Source organism: Buceros rhinoceros, unplaced genomic scaffold, assembly GCF_000710305.1.
Source record: "Buceros rhinoceros silvestris isolate BGI_N320 unplaced genomic scaffold, ASM71030v1 scaffold12329, whole genome shotgun sequence".
NCBI lineage: Eukaryota > Metazoa > Chordata > Aves > Bucerotiformes > Bucerotidae > Buceros > Buceros rhinoceros.
The window spans coordinates 2,912-17,284 of NW_010430979.1; positions in this window are offsets into that span (position 1 = coordinate 2,912).

Below are 14,373 nucleotides of genomic sequence, written 5' to 3' on the forward strand. Positions count from 1 at the left end.
TGCTGTTTCCCCCTCTCCTGCACTTCTGCCTAAGCTGCTGGGATCTAGCTCAAGTAGGCTCTCCTTCACAATAAAAGCTCTTGCTAGGAAATTATTGATTTGAAAGGAAAATCTTACTTGTGTTTGTGTAATTTTTTTTTTTTTAATGTCTCTGGCTTCCCTGATTGTGACAGTTTCTGAAAATTCTTTAAGGTATCTTTGGAATACATAGTATGTCATTACAGGATTTTAAACCAGCAACATGTCAAACATGGCATAAAAAAACTCATCCTGTAATATTTTCGTAAGATTTCTGTGGTACTGAGAGGAGAGGAGGAGAGGACTTTTATCTGCTGTTGGAAGAATGCTCATGGTAGCTCTTCAAAATGAAGAAACTGCAGCTAATAGAGCTAATTTTAATGGCTGGGAGAATGGGTGAGAGCCAAAACTGAAAAACAGCCTAACACTTAAGAGAATAATTTCACCATCTCCCCTGTGCACCTAAGCATGTTCTAGTTTGGAGCATATGAATTAGCTACTTCATGCTGTTATAGTGAGAGCTCCAAGGGGTGAATTAGGCAATGTAAGCTGGTCATTTGAAATGAGACGATATAAATACCATCCTAACAGACAAGTGAGCACTATTGAAACAGATCTGTCAAGTACATTCTTAGAAGAGGAATGTAATCTTTATGTAATTTATATTTTTTAAAAACCACAACAAACCAAAAAACCAAACAAAAAAATGTACTACTTGTACTATGTAATTTTCCCCCCTTTAATCACATACATAAAGGAAAAAAGTTCAGTAAAAATGAGAAAAAAAAAAAAAGAAAGAAAAAGGAACTATTTTGCTTAAGGAATGAACTTCCGTTTTCTAAAATACATTCATTGTGTTCAACCTATCCCAAGTGGATGACATGAAAAGATGGTTTGTTAATACTCCAGCGACTGTAAACGTTGGCTCTGTGAGTTGGATATGTGTTACTTAATACTAAATCAGATTCTGTAAGGTGGGTAAGTTTGAGGGGGTTTTTGTTTCATCCATTAATTGACAGTCATTAATTTTGCTAGGTATTTTCAAGAATACATTTTTCTGAAATGTATTACTCATTGCAGGAGTCTACTCTTAGTACACTGACTTTTTTCTTTATCACTTTTAGGCATTAGTGGAGGAGCTGTTATCCTTATTCCATATTTGCCTGGTAATTTACTTGAATAATGAACTACTTCTGTTGTGCATTTTGATACCAGTGTGTATGCTTGTTTAAATTTGTGAGCAGTGTGTGTGAGGCTTGTTTTATGATATGAGTTGTACATGTATTATTTAGAGTGTACTGTTTAGTGAGTTGTAAGCTCAAACATGCAATCATCTTCTTAAGAAGAAGAATTAACATGGTAGTTATAGAAGATCTTATGAAGAAAGCTAGCTGATACCTCATGTTTTTTTTTACTCCTACTTCCATCAGAGTTTTTGATATAGTTAGTGTCATCATAGGAAACCTTTCAACCAGTAGGGGTAAGCTGCAAACGGAACTTTCCCCAGACACCATGAAGGAGTCCAACATACTGTCTTTAATACACCAGAGATCTCTCTGGGTGTATTTTGCTGAAGTTAGGTCAGCATTTCCAACTGTAATCAATGTCGTCTTAAACATTTTTTTTAAAACTGAGAAGTGTCATTAGTATCAAAGAGAACAAGCACCAAAGAAATGATGCCAGTCTCAACGCACTACTCTCTAGAAAAAACACAATGAAAATTTTGAGAGGAAAAAGACACTTGGTAGAATCTTTTTTTTATTTTAAAATTATCTCTGACAAGACTTCATACTGTGAAACTACAAAAGTCGTGCCTTATTTGGGTTGGAAGCCTCAGTAGATACTTAGTGTTTTTCAGACACCCATTAAAGAAACAAAAGAAAGCCAGTAACACTTGAAATTACCAGGGGATGACTATTGATCTCCTGAGTGTCAAAATTAATTTTGTGAATGTCAAGACAGAGGGGACGTTTTGCAGGATCAATATATTTTTTGCAAAGCCTGATCATTCAAACTTCACTGTCTCCTCCTAGTTGGTTAGGAAAGTTGATGCATGAAAGTGTTTCATGACCAAGATGAAATTCATGCCCATATCTTCAGCCTGGGAGTATTTCTTGGTGAGGAGGTGAGGGTCTTTCTTCAGAGCCCAGAGTTTTGGCTATTTGTAACAAAACTTTGCTGTGGCAGTTTGTTCTGCAGGTAAGAGTATCGCGCACACACACACGCTTTACCTTTCCAGAGCCATCTCTTCAGCCACTCAGAGTATACATTAGAACATAAATGCTCATTTTAGCTGGTGTGTAGCTTCATTTCAAGGGCAAGACGTAGCCCACTTACCTTTGCCACACAAAATACAATGCTTGTGCAACCGCCTGTATGGATAGACAAATGCTAAAGAAAGATTTCCAGACTCGTTCATTTACTGTTTTCCATCTCTACATGGACTCTGTAGATGTAACTGGCTTATGTGAAACTGGAGAATAGTCAAGACTTGGGTTTCGTGATATGTATTCCCATCCACATAGAAATTATTGAAAAAGTTACACAATTTTAGAAAAAGGAAATTAAAAAGAATTGAATATGTGGCCTTCAGATAACTTTTAAGTATGCTGCAGAACAGTCTGCATCGCTATCTTACTTTGATTCTTGTGTAGAATCTCAGTGTTCACTTACCGTTGACTTTTGATTATTTTGTAAAATCAATATACAGACCATGGACGAACTTGTGTAACTTACAGTCATTGTAATCATGGTAGAATGACTCTGTCATATTCCTTAGAAGTCAAGGAAATTGAAGTGTTGCTGAACAATTTAGAGTTCAAAGTCCACAAGCTAAAAAACAGCCTTAAAACCACTCAGAAAGCAAGAGAAAACTTGGCTTTTTGTCAGTTTCAGTGTATTAAAATACATTACAACATATAGCCACAATGTATTCTCAAAATACAACCTTACTCTTTTAAAGCCCACGTACACCTGTTCCCCAAAGCCATGCTTTCTTGAATATTTGTAAAGATGCATTTTTAAGTGAACATCTCCAGTTGTTCAATTGCTGGAGTACTTCACTATCTTCACCAAATTTTTTACAATGAGCAGATGAGACACCAGAACATGTTGCTCAGAGAAGTTGTGGGTGTCCTGTCATTGGAAGTGTTCAAGGTCAGGTTGGGTGGGACTTTGAGCAGACCCTTGTAGTGAAAGATGTTGCTACCTATGGCAGGGAGGTTGAGCTAGATGATCGTTAAAGGTTCTTTCCAACCCAAACCATTCTATGATTCTGTACCAGGATTTAGTTTCCTGATTTACTGAGAAGTCAAGGACTAAAAGTAGGTCATCTGAAACAAAAAAACCAAACAACAACAACAACAAAAAAAGCGCAACAAACTCCAGCAAAATAAAACAATAAAAAAAACCCCAAATAAAATCCCCAAACCTTGCAGTCACTTGGTAACTCTGTACTGTCTGTTTTGCCTGCTCTCCCTTTCTGTAGGATCTCTGTGTTGCTGTACCTCATCTGTCTGCTTTATTTCAAGAGGAAGGATATACGTTACATTTTTTAGTCAGCAAGGCCAAACCCAATACTTGAGGGAAAAAGTTAAAAAAAAAAGGGGGGGTGGGGAGTGGGGAGGAATTCTGTAACTGAGTATGTGAAGGTGAAGCTCCATTGAATGCATCTTATTAATTCCTTCTCTTCCGGATATAAACAATTTACTGTGCCTTCTGTGTTATCTTATCTCCAGAGTAGTGATGGATCATGAGATACATGGACTTCTCATATGAGAAGCTGCACATATAGATAGATGGATATACACTTCTGACATCTTATATGTGCTGTGTGATTATGGTATCACTGCCACCTGGAAGGCCTGATGGCAATAAACATACAATGACTGAGCAGTTAAAGTCTTGAAACAGTGTAGAACTCATTTTTCTCAAACTTTCAAGCAGAATATAAATAAACGTACCTTCATCCTTTAACGACACACAGTGGAGATTAAATGATCAATGGATTTTTATATTCCTTATATTTTTTTCTGCTCCCTTCTTAACTGCCCCCTCTCCTTGGAAAAGAAGTACTCTCTGAAAGCAGAAATCAGACTGGCTAGTACCAGCTTCTGCAGATGTTTAAGCTTAAAGAGCCTGCCATTCATTTTATTTCTACTGTCATTTATAAGGGTACTCTTAAGGTTGTTGAAGATTTCTCCCATGTTTAATGGTAAGCTTTACAAGTAAACCTAATTAAGGTAGTAATTCCTTTGGAGAATTATGTGGTCTGGGTCCTCTGGAGGCAAACTCGCAAATTCTGCCACATCCATGTGACACTGGGGTCGAAAAATGATGTCTGAGGGGCTTCCATAGTGTCTGATGCATTTCCTCTTAGCTAAGGACCTAAGACCATCAGGTGACGTGCCATCTCATAGAACTTAACTTCTCTTAGCTATTAAACATCTAAACCTGGGGAAGATGACTTTCATCCACTACGCCCTCTTTATCAGGTCCAGCCTTAAACTGTACCTCCTGCCAACTCTATGATCCAGAGCTGTGCTTCCTGTTTTCTTTGGAGGCAGTGCTGTTGTGATCCCTTGCACTGGTGTCACCCTGCTGTTGCTCCTTGGTGGGCTGTTTCACTCACTCTCCCTACTCTCCAGGTCACGGTTCCTGTGCAGATAGTATAAGCCCCTAGAAGACTAGAGTAAAAGCTCACTGATCAATTAAAAATCAAAAGTAAAGCTGCTTTATTGTAAGCCATTTCAAAATGTGTCTGAGTGCACGAATAGTAGTTGGGCTCCAGCTGAACAAGTTGTGTTATTGAATGTAATTGTGTCACGCTGATTTCTTTCTGTTGGATTATAGTAGGCAGAGCCCTTGCAGTGGAACTTTGATAGCATCTTCCTGTAGACATGAGTAGAGGTTAGACACAGGCACACATAAACACAGAAGTGGACTATTCTGTATGTCAAAAATGCAAAGTATTTAATATATTCTCTTCTTGAGGTAAGAGTTAGCTTGACAAATGAAATGGGGAATACATAAAATGGAGATGAACATTTTCTGTAGTTTTCCATCAGCCTTATGCTTTAAGGAAGCTTTCTGTACCTAAGGAGTAACATCTTTTGAGTTCCTTTAATATTGCTGTAGATGCCAGTGACGTTTTGGGGTAGGCAGAAAGTAGTTAGTGTTGATCAGTATTTTGATCATATAACTGATGTCTCTGCTGAAATGAATTTAAGCTGCTGAATAGCACTTTGGTGAAATGTGGACAACTGACAATTCATGAGCATCATCAAAGTATTTCACAATGATGCCAAACAGCCATCAAGTTTTGTCTGTAGTGAATTGGGTTGGCACAAAGCAACAATAAACTAGAGTATAAGAGGGTGGGTTTTTAATCAGCTCTTAAGCCATTTGGCAAATGGAGGAAGCCAGAGCTGGGTGAAGGTGCTGAAATAAAATGTCTGAAATGTCTAGGACTCTGTTTTCTTAAGTGCACAATAACAGAACATTACATGTGGTCCATTTATTGTGATGAAGCTTGACTGTAGGTTGTTGCCTTTGCAGATTTTACTCTGTGGCACTGTGGTGAAATGTTGTTCTGTCTTCCTGTTGTGAGGTGCAAAGGATTTGGTTTCAAAATTATAGTTAGAATAGTGGTAACCATTGTTCTGGGAGACTGCAACCACACAGGAAATTAAAAAGTAGTTTTATTTAAACAACACGGCTCACAGACTTCCCATTTATTAAATGTAATCTCTTCTTCATCCATTTCATCTCTTTTTACTAAATTTGACTCTGGGATCAACACAGTGCAAGAAATTTAGCCTTTTCTCGGATTCAGGTTTGATTTAAACGAGGCAAATTTTGTACTTCCATTCTCTTAAAAAGCTGGGATGGAAAAAACCATGAGTTGCAGTATCCGCTTGTAAGTGCTGCAACTCGCAAGTTGTTTTGTTCAAGGCTGTACAGTCAATAAATGTTTTACTGTGATCATGTCGTTCATTCGACTTACTGCTTGTTCTTCAAAGTACTTCTGGCAGCTCCATAGGCGGTTTAGTTTGGGATTTATATATAGGCTGTTGACTTTTAAGTAATTGTGTGGCTATCGCAGGAGATAAATGAAACTTAATAAAATTTGCTGTGCTCTCACATAGCTTCTATTCCCTTAATGGAATAAAATTATTTTGTTGTCAGCATGTAAACTGACACTTTACCTCCTGTGCTGTGTGCTTAATGCATGTCATTGTATTTACTGGGATAAACAAACTGGCAATTGTAATGCAAAAATTAATTACACCAGTAGTTATTATTTGATATTGTGAGATCGCCTAATGCACTAGCTGGGTGGAGGCCAAATAGTCATAACTCAGAATCTTTATGCAACTGCCTAATCACATCTAAGTGTTTCTGTAGGTCATTCTGTAGAATGTCTTTCTGTTGCTGGTGTTGCCCTAGTGAAGCCCTGCAGCGGTAACGATTGTTCTGCCCAGTTCAGTGTTTGCTGTGAAAGTACGACAGAAACTAGCGTTCAGGGGAGTTAGAGGCTAAGCTGTCCTCTTACAGAACACTAACAGAAGGTTCAACTAAGGTCTAAAATAGGCCTTACGTAAATCTTTTACATTCAGCCCCTTGAAACAGCTGCTGTTTCCAGCAGAGGCACAACGCTCTCCAGTTAAAGGTGCTGTGGCAGTACCTGGAAACGCAGGCAGGGGCTTGTGCTGAGGATCTCAACCCTTGCATGTGGTGTGTGTCAGATCTGCGGGGTTGGGAGAGACCCCCCTAGCCGTCTCACGTGCCCTACGTGCGGCTGCAGTTGCTCTTGCTGTCTTCATGCTGTTGTTGCAAAGCTGAGAATCTCTGCTGAGCTCCGTAGAATCAGCCTGTGTCTGCAGCAGCCTCATGGGCCACAGCTACACTGCCAAGTCAAACGGGCCTTGGCACTGAGGGCTGTGGGCCCCGTTACATCAGCAGTGACGCTGGATCTCTTCTGCACCTGTGCAGTGTCCTGGTGGCTGTGAGGCACCGTTACTGTCTTGTATGGAGTCCTTTTCCAGTTCCGCATACCTGCAATGATTCGAGACCTGCCTCGATACCCACCAGAGTGACGCTCTCCTTGCAGAAAAGCACGGGTGTGCATCGCATGCCCAGAGGTGCTCCAGGTGGGCCTGGGAAGGTTGCAGATCGCGTGGAAGACTGTAGAGATGGAGGGCACTAAACCTGACTGTGTGCAAACCGTGCTTGGGGTCTGGCCAGCTGACACAGACCAGGGCAGTTTGCGGCAGTGTGACCTCCCCAGCCCGTGTGGCCTTTGGAGGCTCGAGGCTTCTTGGCCCTGCTTCGCATAGTGGTGGAGATGTCACTGGGGAAGGAGTTGCTCCTTGCCTTATTACCACGGTGTTTTTGTGAGGAGAGGCTAGGGAAGTTTCTCATGCTGGGCGAGGTGTAGTTGAGAGCACCTTTCAGCGAAACTCTTCGAATCCGAGTAGCCCGGGGAGAGCAGTGCAGGGCAGTCGAATTCCCTCTTCTGTTTTGTTACGTTGCTGACAGAGTGTGGATTGGTTCAATGCACACTCAAACTGTTGTTGTAGGTAAGATTTTTGATACAGGGTTTTGTCTAGCCAGGGGCCTCAGCAAGATTAACCTGCGCTAATTCAAAGTGTGAATTTACGGTTGAACCGCTTTAAATTCTTGTGTGTACAATGAATCCCAGGATGAGCGTGGTCGTAATTCACATCACTTTAGTGTCAGGGTCACTGCACCCTGGTATCTGACTCCCTGATAACCACATTATCGAATTGTTTTCATAAAGAGATTAAGTGCCATAGGAGCCCAAGACAATTTGACTTTCTTTGCAGCCAAATACCTAGTCATTTTGAAAATGGGATGCAAGAATCTTAATAACTCCTTGCTTCTGAAAATGTGCTTTTGTTGGAATATTTGCAGTATTCAGCACCATAGCAACAGCAAGGAATTATGCCTAGTGTTTAAGGCACTAAAATACATAGTGACTATCAGTGAAAAATACAAAATGCATTACAGGCACGAGAATAAAAGACTTACAGTGATACCATTAAGCAATTTCAGTAAGGGAGCGGGGGCAAATCTTTTTTAATTTACAGAGTAGATGATAAATGTCTACAATGATAAAGGTCTGCAAGTTTTTAATGTTTAGTGCAGTAAAAGCTAGAAATTAATTAGCTATGCTTACTTTTGCAAAGGGCTAAAAGTTTTGAGACAGAGTTGCTGAATTTTGGTTTATGTTCTATGACCTTAATGAAAAGATAACCTCCTGTCTCCTTACTATATAAAATCAAATTAATAAGAAAAAATGTGACATTTTAAAAGAATAAAATTAAAATAAAAGTTGAGCCTCTTCAGGGGTGATGGGGATTATATTAGAGCTACTGTAATAATTCAGGTAACTACAAGTCTTTTGCATTGTGGTACAAACAACATGCATAAAACTGTTCTTAACAGTGTAAGTTTAATGAGAAACAGAGTTTAAATGTCACCATCCAAACACATCCAGCGTACACTAGCAGACAATACCAGAAGCTTGGAAACTTCACTGTTTCTTGTGGAGAAGACTTCTCTTTGACCCTCACTTTAAATCGAGTTGGGACTGAGATCTAAGTCCCTGATTGATAAGAATCGTAATTGAAGCATTAGTGTTAATACCCAGTCTTCTGCATCCCATGGAGTGCCTTTCAGGAGCTCTTCTGTTTCCATTCTTTCTTAGTGTTTCACTAAACAGAGAACACCGCCATACTTGCGCATTTTTTTCTCTAGTTTTGTTGTCTTCTGCAGGAATATCATTCTGGGTTACCATAGAGAATACTTCCAACAAAGTTTTCCTTCCTTAAAAAGAATTTAATATACAGTCTATTCCTCAGTGATAAGCTTCCATATTGAAAGGCACTCTGTTTTGTGGTGGCTTTTGTGGGCCCTGTGATGAATGAAGGCTATATTACAAAACACAGAATATGGATTTAAGTGGTGGATCTACATAGGTTATAGCCAGCAATCTGCATTGCATAGTGGTGTGCTATATAGTGGAAAGTCTATACCATTGCTCAGCCCCTTTGATCATCATCATCCATCACGTCTGCAAAGATATTGGCTGTAACAACACTGGAAAAGCTATTATTCTGTCCCTCGGTTGCACGGATACCTTGGACCGTTGAGAATCTGAGAGCGTGGTCAAATTGAAAGGCTAAATGGAAGTGAAAGATCATCTGTGAAACACCCTGAAAGAGAAATTAGTAATACTCCATAAGCAAACTTCTACCCAAATTTGCAGAAAAAGCTTCTGCATTTCTGTCTTCTATGCTGACATAGAAATTGAAACTTCAAGCATATTGTAGCTTTGAGTTGAGTAAAGGGATGTGTGAAAAAACCCCAAAACAGTATATCCTGGAACGGGATGAACCTTCAACATTTGTTGATAGACTCTCTCACCTGCTGATTACCTGTAAACAGCTCTCACCTGCTGATTACAGCCATTGAGGTGCCTTTCTCACACTTCCCGGTAGGGGTGTGTGGCTTTAGTCATCTTACTTAAAGTACAATGTGCTTCAAGGGCCTCTGTCATCTTTTTTGCTGTGATTGCATTTGTCATTTAACCCGTCTATAGAGCTGATTCACAACTGTGTTTCCCTGGTTTGTGGTGGTGTAACTCCATTGAGATCATGTAGATATTCCTTATCCCAAAAGGAAGAGCAGGTCTTTCATACTCCATTAATGTTCCCACTTCTCTCCCCAGGGGACCTCTCCTCTTTTGCTAAAAATTCATTTGAAAACTCTAATTAAGGATAAGGATCTCTTTGAATATTAATTAGTTTTTCATTGGCCTCACTCAAAATATTTAATTCAAAGTAATTTCCTGATAATTATCTCTTGATGATAACTTTGAGTGGATTTACCCTTTCTTAATAAATTCAAGTTTATCAAATAAGACTTCCTTTTGTATGTGTCCAGTTAATCACAACTACAGATAAGACAATAATCAGTAACTGCAAAGAGGCAATTTTGTTTTCTTCTTACAAAAACCGTCGTTCTTACCATAGCTTTCCCTCTTTTGCTGGTCATTAATTACTTAATTATATGGTAGGTAACCATGTCCCTCATGCACGTAAGTTCGGAGTCTTTTGAGTGGTTAAATCTACCAGCCCTGTTCAAGCAGACAGCATTGTAGGAAGTCTAAAATGGCAGAACAACTCAAAACTTTTCTTTCTTGCCTCTTCCTGAAATGGTGAGGTAGGACCTGATCCACTCCACTGCTCTTCCTTCAGCTTCCCACTCATGCTAGGACTCCTAATTGGATATAATTAAATAAATGACAAAATGCCTTTCTGTTTCCAATTTTGCTTTGAATGTTCAAGAGAGAGGGAGAAATTTCTGTATCATTACTGAGGGCATATGGTACTTTGGACTAGCAGCAGGACAAACTCTAAAACCATCATGTTTCAATCCTATCACGAAGTAATTTTACACATTTAATAGACTGCCACAGAAGATGCCTTTTGAAATCTCTGAAAAGGAGTGAAATTCCCAAAATGCCTTTTTAAAATGGCTTCTAAATGAGGACCTGAAGTGCAAAGCTTAACTCTCATTCTCAGCATGAATGAGAGAAGGATTCTTGTGAGTTTTTGGGAATACGTTGAGGGGTGCTGCACTCTGTGCCAGCAGAGTCAACATCTTGATCTAATAGGACAGTCACATCATTCCAATGTAGGCAATAGCAAATGTAGCCTGTTGCAGAGATTTCAGTCTTCCAGCCTGGGACCTCAGCATTAAGCAAAGCTGATTTCATAGGGAGGATTTCACATGGACCTTGTGCAAAATTCCTTCCCAAATGCTCCAGGGAGCTTTACGTAAACACAAACACTTGCCTTACGCTTCCAAAGAGAAGCTACACTACTTGAGTTCACCAGATCTCTTGGTTACTAGTGTAACAGAAACAAATCCCCCACTGCTTCCTTAAGCGTGAAGAGCTGCTCCATCAGGCTGACCAGCAAGGTGGTCAGATGGGATCACCCCTAGCTGCTGGCACAGCTAATGGGTTGTTACCAGCTGACTGACATACCTCTCCTGCTGGTTGGTAATGCTCACTCCACTAGATTCCTGGGCTGATTCCAACGCCTGCCACTGTTTATAATCTGGGCAGAGCTATAGGAACTCTGCTCTGTTGATATTTGTCAGGTCTTATGGATTTAGTTACTATACCAGATGCCAAATTTTGAAATGGAAGTACTCCATTCTCTGTTCCGCAGAATTCCTCCTTATTTCTGCTATCCCAAGACAGCACTGCTCACCATACACTTGCAGTGCAGATCACAGTGACACCTGAAGAATTTACTTGCTCTCGAGTAACTGTAGTTCTTTGAAACGGTGAATATGCTATAGTAAGAAATCAAATTTTAAAATTAATTTTATACAATGAATCCAGTATTAAACCCCATAAAATATTAACAAAGCAGAATGCAGCATACATTTTATTTCTATAAATCTCAAATAAAGCTTAAACTGTGTTTTATAGTGTTGGTACTGCATACAGCTCAGCAGACAATGAATAAGCAAAACTGATACAAATAGCAGAAAACATCTCTTGATATGAACAGCTTTTGTTTCTTTGTTTCATGGAGGCATCCCTCAAAATAGCTTCATTCTGAATGCAACTCATTAATGTGTGCTCCCCACCCCCAGCCTTCGCAAGCCTTCTCCAACTGGCTAAACATGGTGACTGGAGCTTTTCGGATTAATTTTCCTTAAGTGACCTACTTTGCAGAGAAAGATAATCATGCATTTATAGCCTCTGGCACTCTATTCAGGTCACAGATGGACGGATAGCAAGACTATTCCTCAGTGTCCTACTGGGGTTGTAGCTAATCCCCAGTGCAAAAGGAGATCGGCCTGATGTTAATGGTCAGAATGCCTGAAAGTATGGAAGATCATTGACTCCTACTTAAATTTTCAGGGAGAGTCAAAGTTAAGCCATACATTACCATCCAGAAGTTGTTCTAGGAGTGTTTTGTGGTAGTGATAGGATTACTTGATGCCATAGGTATTAAATATCTGACTTTGAATCTTTTGTCTCGATGGTGGAGCACCATGTGGAGTTCTGACTCTGAACATGTCTGATGCTAACACACATCAGATAGCACAGCCGGTACCAAGGATCAGAGATTGAGGAGAGTTTTGACCTTTTGCTCACTAACTAGTGGTTAAGGTCCCATGAACAGCTGTCATTGTAAAGATAATTTTCTGTGCAATCACACTTAAACCTCTATTCTGAAAGCATTTTTATATATATATATATATATAGCATGGTCAGTTGACCAATAAGACTCATAATCTGCTATTATCCATTAGAGGCCATGTATTTGACACTGATACAGTGATGTATGTAAAAGAGCTTGTTCTCTTGTTTTCAGATGTTCAGAAGTTTCACAAACAAAATGACTGGGCTTTAGTCGCTGATAGGGTATTTTTAAAAGCTTAGTGGAGAAAACTAAGCCTTTTTTCTGTGCTGAGAAACAGGCAACAAGCAGGAGTGTTAGGGATGTCTCTTTTTTTTGAAGGACTGTCTTGAAATTTTAAATGTGCCAGGCAGTTAGTGAAGTTAATTTTGACAAGTCTGAAGAAATAACTGTTAAAATTGTGACACTGACAGCAAAGGGATGGTCTGCTTTCACATCTAAACAAAACATGTATGCGAGTTGAATCCCTGCACCACAGGCCTGCAAATAGGTATGCCTGTTTCCCGCAGCATACACTTACAGCTGTGCTCTTTGCACCACAGTGCAAACCTGCAAGGTGTTTTGGTAGAAGCTGCACTGCGGTTTGGATTACTTCGATCACTGAGTAAGTGTTCTTATTGCACGTGCTTCCTAGAGCAGACAATCTCAGAACAATGATTTGGGTTTTGTTTAGATACTTTGAAATGTTAAGACAACATGACAGCGCTGTGTGTTTATTTCTTATGACAGAACCTAATGCATTAAGGGCAAAATCAATTCCTTTTAGCCAAAAACCTTTCAGACAGGAAATAAGTAAAAGATTTTAGGGAGAAAGAGTATGTACAGCCCTCCCATATCTGTCCTGAGGGACTGTAGTGCAGCTGTTCCACCATCAAAATTCTAGACATGAGCTCTAGCGGTTGTTGGGAACCCTTTGAATTTCCTGCAGGTGTCCTTCAGCTGCTAGATCTGTGTGTTCCCTCTCCCGGGTGTTAGCCCCAGCATTTTCTCTTCTGAGGGAGAATACTGGTTGTGACTGAACTGTATGTTTTTCAGTGTTGCTACTAGAAATGTTGATAAATTTTGAACCAATGTAGCTCTGCAGATACAGGTATCAATGCTTAAGAACAGCATATTACAAGTGCACTTTTATCTGGTCTAAAAGTAATTAAATCCAAATAAATCCAGTTTTAACCAAAATAATCCACAAAACCTAATTTTAATTATGGTTTGTACTTGAGAAAAGTAAGTCAGCACTGATTTTAATCAAATTTATTATTTTATGAAACAAAAAATTCACGTCTTTGGTTGTTTGCTTTCTGATTTTGATCACGTGGTTGTGTTTATATAAGAGAATATGGAGTTTTATAAGAAGCAGCATGATAAGTCAAAATAGTTGGGAAGACTTGACTAATTTAAATGATATGTTTCTATTTTATGGAGCCATAGTACAATCTGTAGAAGATACTGGAGAAATTATTTGTAGAAAGAAACACAGTATGTGCTACAAAGAAATAATATCTGCATTGCAGTAGGCATGTTCATGCCCACTGTGTAGATCTCTTACATCCATAAGAGTAAAAAAAGTACAGTTGAGAAGTAATACTGGTGCATTCCTATTGAAAGCAACCAAATTAAAAATAACCATCTCCAAAGAAATCTTCTAGCTTTTGAACCAGAGTATACATAGCTATAATGGAAAATATGTGCTTCATCTTTAATGCTGACATTCCAGTCTACAAGCAATACCTTAAGAGCTCCTGTCTGCTTTCTTGGCAGGGTAGTAAGGGCACTGTGCAAAGGTGAAGGTGAAACACACCATAAATCTCCCTTGCGTTATCACTCAGCATTACCTGAGCATCTGTCTTCTGCGATCCTCACGGCTTAGAAGTTTGCCTGGTGTCATTGTTGGTATAGACACTATTACATTGAAAAAAAATCCATTCACTTCCCTGTTTGCATACTAAGTTAGGATATTAAGTGGTCAAACAGTTCTCATGGTCTAATTGTCCCAGCTGCAAATCTGCAGTGTTATATCACTACAAAATCTTGCGTGTGTGTTTCTTCTTGCGTGTGTGGGGACAGATGAGTAGTAAGGCGCCTTCTCTAAACGTGTTTAGGTGTC